Below are 21410 nucleotides of genomic sequence, written 5' to 3' on the forward strand. Positions count from 1 at the left end.
CTTGAAATCTTTGTAAAGAATTTTAGTTTTGTTGGGTTTTGGGGTTTTTGAACATAAGTTGTTGTTATATATCTTGCCATGGGTACCAAGAAAGTCTGTGGTAAGGTTCAACCTAAGAAAATAGTTGAGTTGAGACAGTAGAGGATGTCCCTTCCTCATTAAGAAAATGTGTGATGTATGGGAAGAACTGCAAAATTTTGTTGAAAAAACTCGCTCAGATAAAGCTGTAACAGGCCATTGCATTGACCTTTTAAATGACAATGTGATGTCTCACTACAGACAAGTGTTAAAATATTGGGAAAAACAAGTGTCTTTAGACAGATTCTTAGCAAGACAAGCAAGCAGTGAGCCACAGCCAGGTCCTAGTGGTACAGTACTCTTGCAAAACAGAGTACCCAAGTCATCACTTCCTGATGTTATAGTGGAAAGGGACTTTCCCCCGCCCCTTTCCAAACAGCAACACCTCTCTTCCCCCCCCTTCCCCCCCCTTCCCCCCTTCCCCCCCTTCCCCCCCCCCTTCCCCCCCCCTTCCCCCCCCCCCCCCCCCCTTCTTCACCATCTTCCATACACCAACAAGTCATCAGTAAAGGTAAGCAATAACTTGTACATACTCTAGTACTCAAGATTTGGGTGAATTAAGTATAAAATTGACTTTGAAGTTAATATTTTTGGGCGTGTGGAACGGATTAATGAAATTTACATTATTTCTTATGGGGAAATTCGCTTTGGTTTTCAAATTTTCGGCTTACGAACCGTCTGTGGGAAAGGATTAAACTCTTAAATGGAGGTACCACTGTAATTGTATTATATATAATTAATATTATGTACTTAAGGGCACCTAGCCTCTTAACTTAATGGATATACAGTACATAATTTGTATTCCCATGCATATACAGTACTCGTGTATGCATGTACACACCCATAATTTATCTGGCTTGAGGCAACTTTCTTGGCAAGATCAAACTTCGTAGCGTCATTGTTGGTCGTGAGCCACGGATCCATGAAAACCCAGCTGATCTGTGACATTTTGAAACTAGTAATCTTATTTTGGAAGCTTTTGTTCCTACAAAGGTTAAAGAACGTGTACACTCTGCCTTGATGTAACATACACCTTGACGGTTTGTTTGACCTAAAGAATTTATATAATGCCTTTCCACTTTGTATATATAACTACAGCAAAGGACTATAACATCTTGAATATACCAAGGCTGGGCTTGGAGTAGAAGAAATCCTGAAACTCTCTGCAGGTACATGTTTGGTGGTGGTCGTGGCAGGTTGGGTTTGGACACCAAAATGCAAATGCACAGTTAAATGCTTTCAATACTTGTACGTAGTGTGAGTTTGCCCTAGGGGTGAATTGTGTTTACATACTGGTTGGACAGTACAAAAATTAAATGTGCAGTTCAAGGGTTAAGATAGATTATCTTCATGTAATAGGTTTTATCAGAGTCCATCAGGTGCTAGATGTCTAGTCTTTCAAGTTGCCAATAATGCTAAATGAAAGGAAACGTGTATAACACGAAAGTTCTGTACTAGAAAGAGGTACTAAAGTAAAGATAAAAAATATGTAGTATGGTTATTTTATCACCAAGCTGACATGGTCAACAAAGATAACCTGGTGGTGAACATAAACCATCTAAGAAGTGTTTGCAAGGTGCCAAGAATACAGTGGTTCTGTAATTGGATATCTAAGGGTGCTAAGGTGAAATAATTAACATGTTGACTTATACAAATCATTGTTCTAGAGTTAATGTACATGTTAGTGACATAAGGATGTGTGGAATGTTATTTACATTTGCAAATATTGTATAATATTGATGTATACCTGAAAATGAGTAAGAACTACAGAATATTAATTTAAATTTAATCAATATTGTTTCCAAAAGGGCTAAATGTTGTGTTATTGAAGGGAGTCATCCAATTTTTAAAGAGTTTGATCATTCATTTTTCCCAAGTTTTGGGCAACTTCACTGTGAAATTGATGTGCTACCATTTGGTATGATGGACAACTAGTAGGAGAACCGGTGTATAGATTGTTTCCATCAATGGATTGGTTCTCATTTATAGTATTTATGAGGATGCAGCTCTTAAGAGTTTGTCAAAGGTGGGACCATGAGTGAATGGGGCTATTTGACTTTCCCATGGGTGAAAATTGTAGTTTTAACACAATATTTTCTGTGATATCTTAACCTTGTTCCATTTAACACTTTAGGAGATAATGTTTCAGAATACAATTATCGCACTGAGGTCTACTGAATGATGATCAGAATTAGGAAATACATATTTGTGGAGATTTATGTATATTAATAATCACACTATGCAATTTCATATGAAACATTTTTTGAGGGATCCATGATAGGCAGGTTCAAAGTTGGAAGGTGTCACTCGAAAGGTCATTATTGTTCATATAAAAGTATGTACAGTATGTACTGTATAAAGTTGTTAACGGTATTTTCAGGCTGTGAGTTTGTTCAGCAGTGCCCTTCAGTCTGGGCAGTTAGGCCCTCTCATTAACCAGTTTGGTCTTGGAGAGGATGCTGTTTTGGCTGCCTCGTCATGTGATATGGAAGCATTTATTAAGGTTGGTTGCTTACATTGTGTTCACTATCCATTGGCCAATACCTCTTACTATGTAAGAGGTATTACATAGTAAGGTCGGCCGGCTCCCCCGGCCGACCGGGGGAGCCGGTCGGCCGAGCGGACAGCACGCGGGACTTGTGATCCTGTGGTCCTGGGTTCGATCCCAGGCGCCGGCGAGAAACAATGGGCAGAGTTTCTTTCACCCTATGCCCCTGTTACCTAGCAGTAAAATAGGTACCTGGGTGTTAGTCAGCTGTCACGGGCTGCTTCCTGGGGGTGGAGGCCTGGTCGAGGACCGGGCCGCGGGGACACTAAAGCCCCGAAATCATCTCAAGATAACCTCAAGATAACCTAGATGTATATAATGTCTTGAGAAAATATAAGTAGAACAATATTTTATTTTGGGCTGGGACATTTACAATGGTGTGTTTGGAAGCAAATGTTGTTATAAGCATTTTAATTGTTTAAAATATAATGGATAGATTTGAGTCATTAGTATGAAAACTTTATATGGGAGACGAGTTTTAATGAAAATTAACAGTTTAAAATGAAAACTGTGAAGGTGGATTTTCTGTTGGGGGAGGGAGGGGGGACATTTGTTGTTAAACCTAAAGCACTAGTATTCTTGGATTTAGTAGTTGTCACCACGTTGGGTAGTAATGTAGAGCGGACACACGTAGTCAGTACGGTTCGCAGGAATTGTATGTGCTAGTTTTGTTGAAAAGTTACGATTTTATTTGTCTGAACGTGTATATAGATACCCATGTCCGTCTTTGCATGTCTCGGTATTTCACCGAGTCTATATAACCAGGTCTGGAGTCGTCATCGGTCCGTGAGGAGTGGCTCGGTGCCGCTATACTCCTTATTCGGAAACCGGGGTCTCTTGGGACCACCCCCCCCCCTCATCCCCCTAAGAATTTCTGCTCTATTGCCCTCACAAGTTGTCTGCAAACTCTTTGAACGAATAGTGAGTGTTCATCTGGTGTGGTTCTTGAAAGAATTTCACCACCTTTCCCCCTTCTCAAATTGGTTTTCGCAAGTGCTGCAGCACGACTTATGTCCTGGTGAAATTGAAGTCTATATTTGTACTGCTTTTGCTGCGAAGACCTCTGTTGTTGCTGTCCTTGACCTGGAAAAGGCTTATGACACCACCTGGAGATACCATATTGTTTCCCAACTTCGTTCTTTTGGTCTTGGTGGTAATCTCCCTCTCTTCTTCCAAAGCTTCCTCTTTCTCGTCGTTCCTTTAGAGTGAGGTTTGGTGCAACTCTGTCTGCCTCTTTGTGGCAATACGAAGGTGTATCCCAAAGTAAAGTAGTGTTCTGAGCACTACTCTTTTTCTTGTTACCCTTAATGGTCTTCTTTCCTCTCTTCCTTCTGGCGTCTTCTCTCTATGTTGATGATCTTACCCTGTGCTGTCAATGTTATGATTCACCCTCCTTCACTGGCGGCTTCAAGTTGTGATTGATGACATGTCGTCTTTGGGCACCAATCATGGCTTTAAGTTTTCTGCAACTAAGACTTGTGCTATGACTTTTACTTGGAAGTGTGTCGTTCTTCGTCCTTCTTTGTCGCTTTATGGTCATTCCCTTGTGTGCCAAGATTCCGCTAATGTTTTTTGGTTAATTTTTGACACTCGTTTGTCTAGGTCACTCCATATTTTTTTTTTTTTTTTTTTTTTTTTTTTGAGATATATACAAGAGTTGTTACATTCTTGTACAGCCACTAGTACGCGTAGCGTTTCGGGCAAGTCCTTAATCCTATGGTCCCTGGAATACGATCCCCTGCCGCGAAGAATCGTTTTTTCATCCAAGTACACATTTTACTGTTGTGTTAAAAAGAGGCTACAGTTAAGGAATTGCGCCTAGTAAATCCTCCCCGGCCAGGATACGAACCCATGACATAGCGCTCGCGGAACGCCAGGCGAGTGTCTTACCACTACACCACGGAGACTGCATGTTACCTTCGAGTTGAATGCTCTAAGGCCCTTAACCTACTTAAGGTTTTGTCCCATACTTCTTGGGGTAGTGGATAGGCGCACGTTCCTCTTTACATTCCTCTCTCGTACTGTCTAAACTCGATTATGGTTGCCCTGCTTGCTACTTGTCTGCTTCTCCTCATACTCTTTGCCGTCTTGATGCTTTGCACCATACTGAGTTGCGCCTTGGCTTTGGTGCCTTTCGTTCGACTCCTACCCTCGGCTTGTATGTTGACACTGGCTTCCTATCTCTCCAGGACCGCTGCAATTGCTACTGTGTTCGCTACCTTGCGCAGTCCTTATAATACCCTCACTCTTGCCTATGTCGTGGTTTGACTTTTACTCTTCTTGTAGCTCCTGTTCCCCTTCACCCACCTCGGTCTTTCTGGTGGGTTGTCTCGCCTGCAAAAATCTCTTTCGGTTAGTATTACCAATATTTCTCTTAGTATTGCATTTTTGCGTTCCTGTGGAGGGTTTCCCTTGCTAAATTTTGTAAATCCCTGAACCACATTACTAAAACTTTTACCCCTCCTACAGTTCTGAAATGCCCTATCCTTGAACACTTTTCTTCACACTCCCGCTCCATTTCCATCCTCATGATGGGTCTAAGTTTGCAGACGGTGTAGGCCACCACATAACTGTTGTTATTTCCTGACCACACTTATATATGTGTCGGCTGCTCTGGAGACTTGGCTGGCATCTTCACGGCAGAACTTTATGCCATTCTCTATGCTCTGCTTTCCGACTGTCCCTTGCAGTCAGTTGTCCCTCGATAGAATTGTTGGTGAATCGGATACATTTGATATTGTTCGCCTTATGCGTTTCTGTTGTCATATTGGCATCGTTGGTGATATTTAGCACCCGCTGATTATTCCGCACCTTTGATAGTGCTACATAGCCTTCCCGGTTTGGTGCCTCCTTTTGATAATTTATTGATAATTACTTACTCTATATAGATGCACATCAAAATGTAGGTTGTTACCTGATATCATAGGATACTGTGCTATCACCGGGAAGGATGTTAATTGAGGTCATGGTGACCTGACCACATGTTGCTAGGATTTCCAGGTGTTTGGTTAGTACCAACAAACTAAATGGTGGCGTATCGCCCACACTATACAATAGAATACAGTAATAAGCTTTTGTCATCTCATCACATAACTAGACAATTGATACTTTGCCTCATAGTTGTGAATAGCCAATATGGATACATACTGACAGTAAAATATTTTTGATAATAAACAGAACAGATTTTTTGAATGTTGAAATAATGACCAAGTGTTTGGACAAGTATCCCTAGCTTTAAAAGTAGAATAAAAAAAACAATAGGATGTTGATAGTGTTTAGTTGTCGATTTAGTGTAGTTCATTGCCTGTAAATACAACTAGGACAGTAGAGCAGACATATTTAGTATTGTATTTGGAGTGTCAAGAAACCAGTCATGGTACTTTTTAATCGATCATTCATAGATTTTATTTCTTACTTTCAGGCCTTGTGAAAGAAGAAGGTAAAGAGGAAGGCAGTAAGAAGGAAGAAGAGAAGGAGGTTTCTGATAAAACCAAGGATCAAGATAAGGATGATGATGATGCCATGTCTGTTGACTAAGTGGTGTCCATGGATATGTTTGCCTTCAATTTTATATATTGTTTTACCATTGGATACTTATGCATAGATTTGTAAAGGGACCTATGACCTGAATGTGGAATTGCATGTCAAAGGTATTCCTTTAATATTTATCAGTTAGGAGATAGTGATGATATGTGCCATTATTACAGGAGTGTACTGTCAGCATCACATTTTCAATATTGTATTAGTTGATTTGTAATGTACAAGTTGCAATTTTTTAATGTAGTTTTGATGTCTGAAACAGCAGACTAATAGAACTCATTAAATAATATACGCAAACATAGTAGTGTTAATAACCTTTAGTAATCTTCAACAGTTGTGTACACAGTAATAAGTGTGTGGTTTGTTACTTGGAGTTACGACCAAGATTGTAATACATAGTTTTGTTGTGGATATTTACATAGACTTTAGGCATTCATTTGTAGTGAAATCTACTGGCATATGGTTCAGTAAATATTTTTTAAAATACATAAATAAAATATAAATAAAATATTAGATTATATCTAGAACAGTATATATATTTTAGATGCATATCTAGGATGCATCTACATTATCCGATATACATATTCAGATTATATATTATATATAGATAATCTAGAATATATATATAGAATAATTCTAGGATATGTAGGATATTTATTATATCTATATAGTTAGGATAATTATTGTAGATGAATAATTATCCTAGCTGTATACCTGTGTGTGTGTGTAATATATATAATATAAATAAATGAAAACTGGCACCATCATGACCGGACAGAAGGAAGTGATAGCCGAAGCTATTTGAACCAGTTCCCCGCCGGCACTCTGATGGTAATCTTGGGCATAGCATTTTATGAAATCGCCTCATTCTTTGGGGCACACGTGAGGAACACAAATGCGAACAAGCGTGAATGGTTCGTAGGACTATATGCAATTGAAAACTCAGTTGCATATAGTCGTGGGGCGAGGTAACATGTCCTGGGCTGACATTGGGAAGAGGGTCGTGACTGGGACACTACCTCGTGCCTGTTCCTGGACCTAGTCTGGCATGTGTCCCTTTGGGTGGGAGGCTGGAGGCCGTTGTGTGGACTTGGAGTTGAGATGTGAGCACCAAGCGTCTTGCAGGTTGTGGATTTTTGCGTATTTTGCTATCTGAAGAGAACCGAGAATCCAAGGAAAGTGGTAGAAGTTAGGTTCAGCTAACGTAGAAATGGCGTAGGGAAAAGAAATAATCGGTATTCTAGAATAATAAATATTTAATAAAATATAGAATAATGTGAAGCAATAAATGGAGAATAATGAATACTACTTAATAATATTTTAGAATCAATATTATTTAATCAATATTGATCCATGTTTAATATTCCATATTATGGAATATTAATCAATATTGAATATTGACTAATATTCAATATTATTGACATAATGGATATTATTGAATAATAATCGATATTAATGAAAAATATATAAATTATATTTAATAATATTGAGTAAATACTAATAAATAATAATCAACATTATTGAATAATATTAATAATGACTAATACTGTTTATTATTCAATACTATTGAATAATAATATTAATGAAGAGTATCACTTGAGAATTATTATGAAATACTAGGAGTACTATACCTCTGAAGGGGTTGCTGAACCACAGCAACCTTCCTTGTCCCCCAATTTTCCCCACCATTACCCCCCCCCTCACTCGTCTCCTCGGCCTCCCAAGCATTCCCCACTCCTCCGTCTGATGGACACCAAATGGTGTGATGTTCCCATCACAAAATTTGGAACATAAAGTGATGTTCCCATCAGTCAAATATAAGAATTGCAGTTAACAAAAAATTGAAAATATGATTTATAATCATGAAATGATTGGTATAGTAAACAACACGGCTCAAATCCAATGCAATGTACACAAAATAATGAAATGCAAATAAATCAGAATGTATGAAAAATGAAATGATCATTGCAATCCGAAACATGAAATGGAATTGTAACATATTTAGTATAGCATGTGTGTTGCTTTGACATGCAACAGATAGTGGTGTTTTAAAAAAAGCATAGTTTTACCTGTCACAGGTGTGGCATTTATATAGAAGGTATAGAAAAAAGACGCGCCTATTCAAAGGTAACGTTGTGTCAAAAAATGAAGGCAATCGGTAAAGAACTTAAGTTTAATAGCGGTTATGCACAAACGAACAATTGCATTTATATAGATTGAAGAATATTATTAAATATTGAAGGAAATAGTAGGATTTGTAATAGTATTTGTAGGTAATTTGTAGTAGAATTGTTAGGGGAATCGTAGTTGGATTTTGAGTGAGATTCATAGTAGATTGTTATGCTACTTGCTAGTATGATTTGTAGGTGAGTTTGTAGAATTTCTAGGGTAAATTGTAGTCGGATTTATAGGGGAATTTCTAGTAGTATTTCTTTGGGATTTTTACTAGTATTTCTAGGGGAATGTTTAATAGGATATTTTAGGGGAATATCTAGTAGAAAATCTTCCACTGTACTTGTATGTACAATAAAGTACAATACTTTGTATTTTACTTCACTTTCATGTATTGTACTGTCATGGTCTGCACTATGCTGTACTATAGTTTACTGTTCTGTAATGTACTGCACCCTGTACTGAAATGTATCCTGCACTGCACTGTCCTATAGTGTATTGTACTATACTGTAGTGAACGTTACTGTAATGTATTGTAGGGTAGTGTACTATAATGTTCTGTACTGTATTGTACCGTGCACTGTACCCTGTATTGTACCCTATATGTTACGGTACTGTAGCTAACCTTACGTAGCTTACCCTAGCCTAGTGCAGTCTAGCGTAGCTTGCTTAGCTTAGCTTAACATAGCATAATATAGCGCCATTCCCAAATGAACGACTCATAATAGTTCAAATGATGAAATTGTAACGCACAAGATCATTATTATTCAAAATGACTGATGACTTTGCAGAAATGTGAAAAACACAATTTGATTACATGTTAAATTAATCGTTATTACTAGTTGCAGTGTGCATCTATGACTTAAATCACGTATATAAATATACATGGTGTTGTTTAGAGAGGAAAATGAACGGTTGGAAAGGTAATAATGCACTGACAATGGTCGTTAGTGATACTCGCGCGTACTAGTGGCTTCACAAGATTGTAAATACTATGGTATGTATTCTCACAAACACAATGTACCTTCTTGTATATAAGTAAATAAAAAAAACAATAATAGCGTGAGTTGGCATTCACCGCCATTGCAGGAATCTCCTCCCTCCCCATCTCACGTGAAATTTGTGCTTATTACGCGTTGTTACGTTCAAGAAATAGTTATTTAAGTAGACTAAATTATAATTGTGATGCCGTTGGTACATTTGAAAGGCAAGTAACGAAGTGTGAGTGTACGTTATTGCAGTGTTGTGTCCTATAGTGTAGTGCATTGTACTGTACTGCAGTGTACCGTACTGTATTGTACTGTTTTATTTGTTACCATATTGTACTGTACGGTACTTTTGTGTAGTATACAGTACTGTACTGGACTGCACTGTACCTTGTAGTGTAGTGTACTATACGGTACTGTAGAGTACTGTGCCCTTGGCTGTTCTGTATGATACGGTACTGTACTGTATTGTAATGTATAGTAGTTAATGTATTGTACCGTACGGAACTGTACTCTACAGTACTGTATAGTACTGTAATGTATCGTACCGTAGGGAAGTGTACTGTACGATAGTGTACTGTGTTGTACTGTACTTACAGCTTGAATAAGTATAATTATTATTTAATAATTATAATAATAAGTAATCCAAAGTCATCATTTGTGAGTGTAAAGTCAAACATTGTTTTTCATACATATGGTATATGTATGTTTCTCATACATTGAGTATACATTTGGGTGTATATATTTGAGTTTCAATAAATAATTGTCATGAATTACTAGAGTATCCAATTAGGTGTAGCCGACCAATGAGAGTAGAGGGTGCGAGAATGTGACGTCAATAGAAAATTAGGAACGTGATTGGCTGTTGAGTCGACTTGGTGGGTGAGGCTCGACGGAACGTTATTTTGACCCCAGTATTGGCATAGTTGTGGTGTACAAGTTAGTGTTAGGGCGTGATGTTACTCTGAGCTGGTACCCCGTTACCCTTTGGGGTCGCTAGGGCTGACAGATCCCCTAGCTTACACTCATATTGTACACCCGCAAAACGCCAATACATAGGGTAAAAAATATCAAATATCTATATTACAGCTGCCGTATATACCCTCTTGGGGGATATATATATAGGCAGTTAATTTTAGTCCTGATACCTAATCAGTATTAAAATTTTTATAAATATGTATTTAATTGTACTGTTATTATTTTCAGGGCTATTAAGTGAATGAGGTAATGGTGGGAAGAAGAGGCATCGCTTGAAAGGAGCCTACTGGTGATGTAGGAATGTGGAAGAGACTAACGTTGTGATGGGACTAGTGGTGGACCGATGAATCAAGTCTTAGACGATGCCGAGCAGAAGGTGGTTGCAGATGTCGAGGTTTGGCTTGATGTGCTAGTTGAGTTAGTAGATATGAGTTTAAATCAGTTCTTGAATACCTAGTTAGTTAGAGGCATGGTAATATTTTATTAGGATGCCGCACGAAGGCGTTAAATCGCGTTCAGGGGTTCTTTAGTCTTTTAAAATTGAAAGTGGACGACCACATAACTTGTCTCACTACATATTTATTATAGTATTAGGCTGCTCAGAGGGTGTAAACCCACAAGTAACAGCTGGAAAAGCTGTTTACTAACCAGGTTGTATGTGTGGCTTTAAAATATGCATTTGAAATGAGCAGCATTTGAAATGAGCAGCTACATCAAATTAACTTTCATTGCAACCTGCACCTACTGAAAGTAAGGTCTGGTATAGGCATGATTGAATATTTATATTTTTAGCGTCAGGTAACTTGCCTTGTTGCAGGTAATACCGGACCGATTGGCAGGACCCCTGGCTGTCTGGACGTTGAACAGTGAGACGCTTCAACTTCATTATTAGTGAACACTTGGCAGTAAGTGTCGAGTAGTCTTGTAGAATTTTCGTGGGGATAGGTTGTAGGTTTGCGACTTTACTACAGTGTAAAGGTGATTGTTTCTTTTGTAACTGGCGCCTCACCGTGACATTGAAACAGTAGTTAAGTTAATTGTGGAATTTGAATGTGACAGGAAGCTAGTTTGGCAAGAATTACTGTTCACGTTGTGAAAGATTTATTAATGAAGTTGACCAAATAGTTAGTGTTGGTGGTAGTTTTGGATATAATAATTTCCAAATTATCAACGATGAGGTTAATTTAGTTAACATGCGACACTAAATTACATCTTGCAGGAAGAAGTGGATGCAATAACAAAGTAATAACATTATTCAATTTATCGTTTCCCAATAGCAACAGAGCGGATGAGTGCATATAAAATACCGCATAAGCCTCATAACGTCGTTGGATTAACTGTTTGACCGTAGCTTACATAAGTGTTAAAGCAATTAGTTAATAACATTGGCAGTAAGGCAAGTGTACCGGGCTTAACGCAGTGGTGAATATTGAAGTGATTCACTCGAGGTCACGGTAAGTAAATTTACGTGCTGACAATAGGGCGTGCTGGACGGCATTTGGTTGCATTTGTTAGGTTGAAAAATGTAAAACAATGGATGAAGGGAGTAGATTGGCGGCATGCAATAGTTAAGTGTGTGGGTGTTGTGGAATAACTGAGTTGGAGGGTGATGGTACGAGGTTGACATTGAGGTGCTGAAATAAGTGGCAGTTTGACAACTACTAGAGGCATATCGGGGCGCTCATAGCGAGGGTTTTCATTTCAGTGAAGAGCCTTAACCTGGGAATCATAAAGTTGTGTAAATGTGTTGACTTTCAAATCGTTTCTTTTCTCACTATATAGAAAAATCTATAAGCAATGTTGCGCTCTTCCTCTCCTCGTCTTTCCCACCTTCATCAGACTCTACCGTTTCCAGGCCTTGGACCCTGATACGCCCACTGCCCCCTCCTGTGTTCCTTTGGGTTCTGTCCCAAAGGGTGCCCCTCCTGGTTCTCTGTGGGGTTCCTTCTTTCTACTCGGTGTCATGTCTCCTGTGTCTTCTTCCTCGTCTCCCTCCGATCCTCCTCCTCATCCTTCTCCATCTATCGAGTCTCCGCGCCGGCTGTTGGTGGAGGCGGATGTCCATCGCTCTCCAAACGGCCGTCGTGTGGTCTCGTTCAGCTTCTCATTATGAGACGCTGGAGTCCGTTTCCCAGTACGTAGTCGCTGGGACACCTGTCTAAGTCAGAATTGTAAGCCTGGCTCCTCTCCTCCCTCGTCCCCGGCGGGTAAGAAGGCTTCGCTTTGTTCCTGTGCCCCTGCTTTTGGCTGTATTACTCCTTCCCCTCCCATTTCAGTGGTTGCGCCCCCTGTTCCTGCTATTGAGGTTTGTTTGGGCCCCGCTTCCCTCTCGGTTGGTGTTCTTGCTGAGGTGCGCTCCCCTCTATCTACTCCCCCCCCCCCTCTTCCTCCTCCTCCTCCGGACCCCGTCCGCCCACCTCTGGTCTGTTCTCCCGCTTCCTTCCCTCCGTCTTTGCTCAGTTTACCCATAGCCCCTGACCCGGACTTTGCTGACCCTGATCCCGAGCCTGATATTCTTTAACGTGCTGTGTTGCTCTTTCACCTTTGTTTCTTCCTTGTTCTCTGTTGTCTTTTCTCGTTTCGTCCAAGTATAATCTTGAATTGAACGTTCTATGTTTTTACGGCAATTTCCTGGAAGTCGGTTATAATTTCGCGGTTTTGGCCCCTTTGTGTCTGTCTCCAGGAGCTGATGCTTGGTGCTCGTCCTGGTCGTTTTCGTGGCTATTCGTTCCTCATCTTTACGTGGTACTGTTGTGGGGACCCGTTGCAGGCTGCTAATTCATGTGCTGTGTTGATTCGCGCTGATGTTCCCTTTGTCCGGTTATTTGTGCTTTCGCGTCTCCACTGTTGTGCAGCTCGTATCTGTTTTTGGGAAATGGTACAGTTTGTTGCATTTATCTCCCCCCGAGTGTGTTGCTTTCTGTTCCTGATTTGAAACACCACCTGGACTCCTTGCCGGAGCCTGTGCTCCTGCTTGGTGATTTAAATTGTCGTGATTGTGTTTTGGGTGATGTTCTGACGAATACCCGAGGTCGCCTTGTTGAGCCCTTTATCCTGTGTTCTTCCCTGTCTCCTGAATTTTGGTGATGGCTTGGACTTGGACTCTGGGACTCTTACCGTTTCCTGTCGTGATGTGTTTGTGGTTTTCTTCTCTGTACTTAGATTTCACGTGGCCGATTCTTGATGACCTCCATGGTACTGATCATTTCCCCATCCTTGGTTCCTTTTTCTCCCTTCTCTTTCCTTCCCTAGGTGGCAGTTTGCTAAGGTGGACTTGAACCCATTTACCCTCAGTGCTGCTCTCTGACCTCTCCCTCGTGCTCTCCTCGTTTTTCATGAGTGTTCAACGCTGCCCTCCGCTCTATTCCTCGCTCTTCCTGTGTTGGTCCGCGGAAGTGCGTTCCCTGGTGGAATGCGGATTGTGCTCGGGCTGTCAGCTGTAAGCGTGCTGCCTGGAAGAGGCACCACCGTCGGCAGACGGGCGAATCTTTTGTTTCGGAAAGCGAGTGCGGTGGCCCGTAGGGCCATCCGTGAATGTTGGGTATCTTATGTCTCAACAAATACATTGGAAACTGCTGTGCCCCAGATGTGGAAGCGTATCCGGAAGCTAGCGGGCAAGTTCGTTTCTGATGTTTCACCGGTCCTTCACCTCGGTGGTACTGTTGTGGCGGACCCGTTGCAGGTCGCTTCTGAATTTTGTTCGCACTTTTCTTGTGTTAGCTGTGGTGTTCATGTTCCCCCAATGTTTCGTTCTTCTTAAACCTGTCCTTGAGTCTCGTCCTTTAGATTTCTGCACTCTTCTTCAGCTTCCGTATAATGATCCGTTCTCTCTGAACTTCGTTGTGGCGTGGCCCTCTGGGGTTCTACGGCGGCGGGCTGCAATGGTATTCATTGAGATGGTTCGCCATCTCCCTCCGTGCACGTCTCGGTATTTACTAAGTCTGTATAATGTGATATGGGAGTCGTCGTCAGTCTGTGAGGACTGGCTCGATGGCGTTGTCCTCCGTGTTTGGAAACCAGGGTGTGTGGGTACTTCCCCTAAGGACTTTCGGCCTATTGCTCTCACAAGTTGTCTGCAAATTCTTTGAACGTATGGTTCATGTTCGTCTGATGTGGTTCGTGGAACACCATCAGCTGCTCTCCCCTTTTGAAATTTTTTTCCGCAAGTGCCGCAGCACGAGAGATGTCCTGGTGAACTTTGAGGTCTATATTCGTAGTGCTTTTGCTGCGAAGACCTCCGTTGTTGCCGTCCTTTTTGACGTGGAAAAGGCTTACGACACGACTTTGCGATATCATAATCTGTCGCAGCTTCATTCTTTTGGCCTTCGTGGTAATCTCTCTTTCTCCGCAGCTTCCTGTCTCATTCCTTTCGGATGCGCCTTGGTACCGCGCTCTATGGCTCTTTTCAGCAATACGAAGGTGTGCCCCAGGGCATGGTTCTGAGCACTACTCTTGTTGTGGTTGCCCTCAATGGTGTCTTTTCTCTGTTCGTTCCGGTGTGTTCTCCGCTCTCTGTCGATGATCTTAGCCTTTGGTGTGAGGGTGATGAATCGCCTCTCGTTCAGCGCGGGCTTCAAGTTTGAAGAATATTCTGCTTTGCCTTTACATAATAACTTAGTCAGCTAGGATGTGATAGTTGCAGGGATCGGGCACTTGCCTCTTGGTTTAAGTTTATTCTGGCCCTGCATTTACGTTTAGTTTCCTGTGCCAATTTCCTGCATTTTACATCGCTCTTGCTGCATGTTTTTACGTTACTGGTTTACAATTGTTTGTTTAACTTATGCTTCACCTTTAAGTTAAGTCAGCTAGGATGTCGTAGACGCTGTCTTCGGGCCTCACGCGTCTCCCTTTAAGTTTATCTTGGACTCGTAATATGATTAGTTCCTTCAGCAAATTATTGCTTGTTATGCATTGCTTAAGTGCATGTCATTTTACTTACCGTTTTACCTTTATACTTGTTTTGTTGATTTTGTCATTAAGTACTGACAGCTAGACGGTACCAGTTTCGTTTATCAGTACCAGTAAACGTTGCCAGTGGTTTTGTATGCCCGGTGTAGCCCGAAAGAATGTGCAGCCTCCCAGGCCGCTGGTTTAACGAGACATTTTGTCTGCCCAGTGCCTTCGTTCAGGGGTTGATGTCCGGCCGATGTTGTTCCTGCGACGTGTCACTGTGTTCTAGCGGCCGATGCTCGGTTGGGTCTGTTGCAGCTGGTCCAGCCGTCTGCCCTAGCGTCCGAGCCGCCACTCTTCCTACGTTGTTGCTCAATTTTGGTGTGCAGCTGCTGCAGCAGCTGTTGATCCGGCTGCCGTGGGTACAGCTGTTGCTGTCCCAGCTTGCTGGTGTTGAGGTGGAACATGGTCGAGCTGGTGTCGTTTCAGCGGTTGTTGGATCAGCTCCCATGCTACGGCTGAAGTTGTTCCTGATGTTCCAGTTGAAGCGGTCGCAACTGATAATGCCCATCGTACTGCGTTCCAGCTCCCAAGGGTCGAGCTGCCGAGGCGCCAGCCCCCCGAAGTATCAGCAGAAGCGTTCCAGCCGAGGTTGTGCCTATTAGCACTCGTGTGAGTTTATTGTATTTGATTGTAATTTATTTTAGGCTCATGCATTAATCCCGTTTTGTGTAAAGAGTTAGATCATGCCCCAAATAATGCTTGAATATGTTTTGGAGTCGCACTTCCCTTACTGCTGCAGTTTCCCCCTTGGCCCGTTGCCGCTAATTTTGTATCTAAGGCAGCGGGCGAAGATAGTGTCCATTCCCTTGTTGGCTCCCAGGTTCTATATGGTCCGTAAGTGTCTTGGAGTTGGACTTGTAGTTATAACCGAAGTTTTCCCTGGTGGGCAGTTGCCAGTATTTATTTATGTTTTGCAGATGTTGATGCACCAGTTGCCAATGTCCAGCTGCAGGTGTTCCAGGTGATGTTGAGAGGCCGGATTTTAGTTTCCATTTGGCAAGTGTTGTTTGTTAAGCCGTTATTGACCACTAGTGTTCGTGTTGTGCATGCTACGTTATTGTTGGTTTGTTAGGGTTTGCCTGCTTACTTCCTCCTCCCCATTGTGGACATTGTTATTTATCTATTTATACAGTTGCTACTGTATCATATTACTACTTAAAATCTTTATTAGGTCCGGGTTTTAATCGCGTTACTTCTACCCTCCCTCTTGAGGTTATCTTGAGATGACTTCGGGGCTTTAGTGTCCCCGCGGCCCGGTCCTCGACCAGGCCTCCACCCCCAGGAAGCAGCCCGTGACAGCTGACTAACACCCAGGTACCTATTTTACTGCTAGGTAACAGGGGCATAGGGTGAAAGAAACTTTGCCCAATGTTTCTCGCCGGCGCCTGGGATCGAACCCAGGACCACAGGATCACAAGTCCAGCGTGCTGTCCGCTCGGCCGACCGGCTCCCCCCTCTGCTTTACTTGTTATCGTTTTCTCTGGCATTTTTCGCCATGCCCTCAGTCGGCCGCGTACTAGGCCCACTAGCTGGGCGAGTCCGTTACGCCCTTAGCCGGGACCCCTGTGGAGCCCTTAGCTGGGCGGGCCCGACCTGTTAGCGGGGTAATGGTCGTGCGACGTATTAGTTTGGAATGAGTATTTTGTGCTTTTCCCTATCCTTCTAGTGCTTATGTGTGTCTTTTACATTTTCTTAGTGAAAAGTTGGTTATATTTGTAAGATAGTATTTATTGGTTGTGAATGTATGTGTGTGTATGTATATATTCATTAGTTGGTATACTAATGTATAGTACTGTCATTCAATTGTTATTTCCATCTCTTCCGTAGTAATTTATTATGAGTCTGGGAGTTTGTTGACTATTTTCGTCGTTATTTCTGTGAATTTACTATATTAAGTACAATAATTATTTGACATTTACGGATCCCTAGCCTTCCTGGTGTCCATTTGTTTTGCTCAGATCTTGAAGTTCTTGGGGTACTGCTGCTCGCAGATGGTCATTGACACTCAGACTAAACTGATTTACGCCTCTGAAGGAAGTTTGTTAGGCTAACTATTCAGCTGTAACATGCTTCCGGATGCCAACATACAATGGAGATGACTGTAACGGACTCGGTTACCATCCTTATGTGTCACTGTGGACGCAAGCATGTTGCAGTTGGGCCTTAAGACGTGTTTCTTCATATTTCAAATATGGTTTTATGTATATATTGATTTGATATTATATACATAGTGGTCATATAAATATTTAATGTTTGGTTTTTATAATATTCTGTTGGAATAGTTTGAAATGAATGATTGCTTGGTAGATGCCTCCCCCTGGATTAACTTGTGCCCTTGACCCAGATACGGTAACTGCAAAACCCCCACCCTGTTTTTTTACTTGTCTTGGTTTTTCCCGCTAAAGTTCTGCTCAGGTTGGTAGTTACGTTACTTCGCTACCGATTAGTTTCCTGGAAGATGTTTTTCTCTTCCTTTCCCCTCTAGTCACTCCTTTCCCCTGTGCCAGTGTTCATTTTCAGAGTTTTCCCACAGGGTATCACCCTGGCTTTATCCATTAATGACACTTGCCCAGTTCGGTTCCGGAAATGTCCCCCTCCTCTTAGAAACTAATTCCAGCAGTAGCCTTAAAGGGTAGGTACGTTGCCCGTCACGTTGATAGTGCATGGCCGTTTCTGGCCACCCTTACTGCGTTACTACTTGCAGAACCGACTACGGAAGGCGCACAAGGTACACCATTGATGAACAAGGAAAAGGGATGGAGGCTGAGGGCAGACTACTGCGGCCATGAGGTCGACACATTCCTAGTTACAGCGGGCGGGCGCCGCGTTCGCCCTTTGGGGTTCAGCGCCGCTGGCCGTCGCGGCATTGGGGGTTCGGGCGGAGGACCCCCAAAGTGATAAGCCTGGTGATAGCTAAGAAATATTTCCATGAATTGTAATTAGTGTAATTAAAATAATGCAACTTTCATGTACTATCTATAGATGTATTTATTAATTTAAATTGATTTGTACTTCATGATAATTATAAAGAATAATCAATATAATTATTCCTTAATAGTTTATTGTTATGCACTAGTCAATAATTAATCATCGTAATGAGGAAATATTTGTAATGAATCAAATAATTTGTTTTATTATATAATGATTAGCTGTGTATAATATATACGAAAATAATATATTATTGAGCATTATAAAATAAATAAGTCCCCAATGTGAGGACGTTTTGCTTCAACCTCAGAAAATGAAGTATCTAGTAGTGTTAGGGTTCAACGTTCTGTAGTGACAAATGTTGAAACAGGTTAAAGTCAAACGGTATAGAGAAATAGCATAGATCTGAATAATACCTTTGATGTATGTAACATTTCTCCTCACTTGCACAGGAGTTGGTGTGTTGGGAGAGTGTCTCTGAGAAAATCACGTATCTCACGGAATGTGACGGACAGGGTAAAGATAGTTTTATTATGGATCGTGGAAGAAAGTAGTGAGGATATTATCTTTGAGGGTTAATGTGTTAAAATTTAGTGCGGTGGATGCAGACTATTATAGTCTTAGATAGTATATTACCCTGAAATGTTAAATTGGATTGTTGTATTTGTAATGAGTGAATTTGTGCGGCGGGAATGGGTATAAATACCCTAAGGTACTCTTGAGTTTGTGTTAATATTATTTTGCTAACTTGTCTCAAATAACATGAAGTTTAATACATAAATAAGTTGACACTGGAAAGAACTCGAAGTTTGTATAGTTATTAATAAGTAGTGTACCACTGAAAAACATTTTTATGTGTGATATCATTATGATAGACAGTATACCCCGGAGCTACAAGAATTTTGCCCCAAGAGTCTAACATTTATATGCTGTGCTTACTATATTAAACCTGATTCTTGTATTGTGTATTTGTAGACACTGAATTTGTGCGGCCCCTTGAGGTTCTGCAAGTAGAGGGGAGTAGAAATACCGTAAACTACTGTATCCCGTTGAGATGTATTTATTATTGTCTCAATAAACATACTTGAAATGAGGTTTGTTTTGTGTTTAATTTTTTGGTAAGAACCTTTTTTTTTTTTTAGTGACAGGTGTGTATATTATATATAAACCTACTTTGATGGAAATTGAACGTTGTGTGAAAATTGGAAAGGAATCGCTGAAGACCTTTCGGAGATCATGTATTCCGAAAATGAATTCCATTTGTCAAATATAAAAATATTATATCTTCAATATTGAAGATTAATAGTCTTCAATATTGGAGAAGAATATTCTTCAAAATTGGAGAATATTCTTCAATAGTGAAGAATATTCTTCAATATTGGAGAATATTCTTCAATATTGGAGAATATTCTTCAATATTGGAGAATATTCTTCAATATTGGAGAATATTCTTCAATATTGGAGAATATTCTTCAATATTGGAGAATATTCTTCAATATTGGAGAATATTCTTCAATATTGGAGAATATTCTTCAATATTGGAGAATATTCTTCAATATTGGAGAATATTCTTCAATATTGGAGAATATTCTTCAATATTGGAGAATATTCTTCAATATTGGAGAATATTCTTCAATATTGGAGAATATTCTTCAATATTGGAGAATATTCTTCAATATTGGAGAATATTCTTCAATATTGGAGAATATTCTTCAATATTGGAGAATATTCTTCAATATTGGAGAATATTCTTCATTATTGGAGAATATTCTTCAATATTGGAGAATATTCTTCAATATTGGAGAATATTCTTCAATATTGGAGAATATTCTTCAATATTGGAGAATATTCTTCAATATTGGAGAATATTCTTCAATATTGGAGAATATTCTTCAATATTGGAGAATATTCTTCAATATTGGAGAATATTCTTCAATATTGGAGAATATTCTTCAATATTGGAGAATATTCTCCAATATTGGAGAATATTCTCCAATATTGGAGAATATTCTCCAATATTGAAGAATATTCTCCAATATTGAAGAATATTCTCCAATATTGAAGAATATTCTCCAATATTGAAGAATATTCTTCACTATTGAAGAATATTCTTCACTATTGAAGAATATTCTTCACTATTGAAGAATATTCTTCACTATTGAAGAATATTCTTCACTATTGAAGAATATTCTTCACTATTGAAGAATATTCTTCACTATTGAAGAATATTCTTCACTATTGAAGAATATTCTTCACTATTGAAGAATATTCTTCACTATTGAAGAATATTCTTCACTATTGAAGAATATTCTTCACTATTGAAGAATATTCTTCACTATTGAAGAATATTCTCCAATATTGAAGAATATTCTTCAATATTGGAGAATATTCTCCAATATTGAAGAATATTCTCCAATATTGAAGAATATTCTCCAATATTGAAGAATATTCTCCAATATTGAAGAATATTCTCCAATATTGAAGAATATTCTCCAATATTGAAGAATATTCTCCAATATTGAAGAATATTCTTCAATATTGAAGAATATTCTCCAATATTGAAGAATATTCTCCAATATTGAAGAATATTCTCCAATATTGGAGAATATTCTCCAATATTGATGAATACTTCATCAATATTCGACTTTAGTTATGACTAATAGTCATAACTAGACTATTAGTCATAACTAAAGTCGAATATTGATGAAGTATTCATCAATATTGGAGAATATTCTCCAATATTGGAGAATATTCTCCAATATTGAAGAATATTCTCCAATATTGAAGAATATTCTCCAATATTGAAGAATATTCTCCAATATTGGAGAATAATCTTCACTATTGAAGAATATTCTTCAATATTGAAGAATATTCTTCAATATTGAAGAATATTCTTCAATATTGGAGAATATTCTCCAATATTGGAGAATATTCTCCAATATTGGAGAATATTCTTCAATATTGGAGAATATTCTTCAATATTGAAGAATATTCTTCAATATTGGAGAATATTCTTCACTATTGAAGAATATTCTTCACTATTGAAGAATATTCTTCAATATTGAAGAATATTCTCCAATATTGAAGAATATTCTTCAATATTGAAGAATATTCTCCAATATTGAAGAATATTCTCCAATATTGAAGAATATTCTTCAATATTGGAGAATATTCTCCAATAATGAAGAATATTCTTCAATATTGAAGAATATTCTTCAATATTGAAG

The 21410-nt window shown here is 39.7% G+C and overlaps 2 long non-coding RNA genes across 2 annotated transcripts; both read left to right on the forward strand.

Annotated features, from left to right (window-relative positions):
* The first annotated feature begins 589 nt into the window (after window positions 1-589).
* On the forward strand, window positions 590-6463 carry LOC138352305 (uncharacterized). Its single transcript, XR_011222757.1, has 2 exons — window positions 590-2581; window positions 6048-6463. It is a non-coding gene; the product is annotated as an uncharacterized lncRNA (long non-coding RNA).
* A 3762-nt stretch (window positions 6464-10225) lies between these two features.
* Window positions 10226-19276, forward strand: LOC138352368 (uncharacterized). Its single transcript, XR_011222784.1, has 4 exons — window positions 10226-10384; window positions 10531-10696; window positions 11120-11207; window positions 17960-19276. It is a non-coding gene; the product is annotated as an uncharacterized lncRNA (long non-coding RNA).
* The last annotated feature ends 2134 nt before the right edge of the window (window positions 19277-21410 follow it).

Source organism: Procambarus clarkii, chromosome 53, assembly GCF_040958095.1.
Source record: "Procambarus clarkii isolate CNS0578487 chromosome 53, FALCON_Pclarkii_2.0, whole genome shotgun sequence".
Taxonomy (NCBI): Eukaryota; Metazoa; Arthropoda; class Malacostraca; order Decapoda; family Cambaridae; genus Procambarus; species Procambarus clarkii.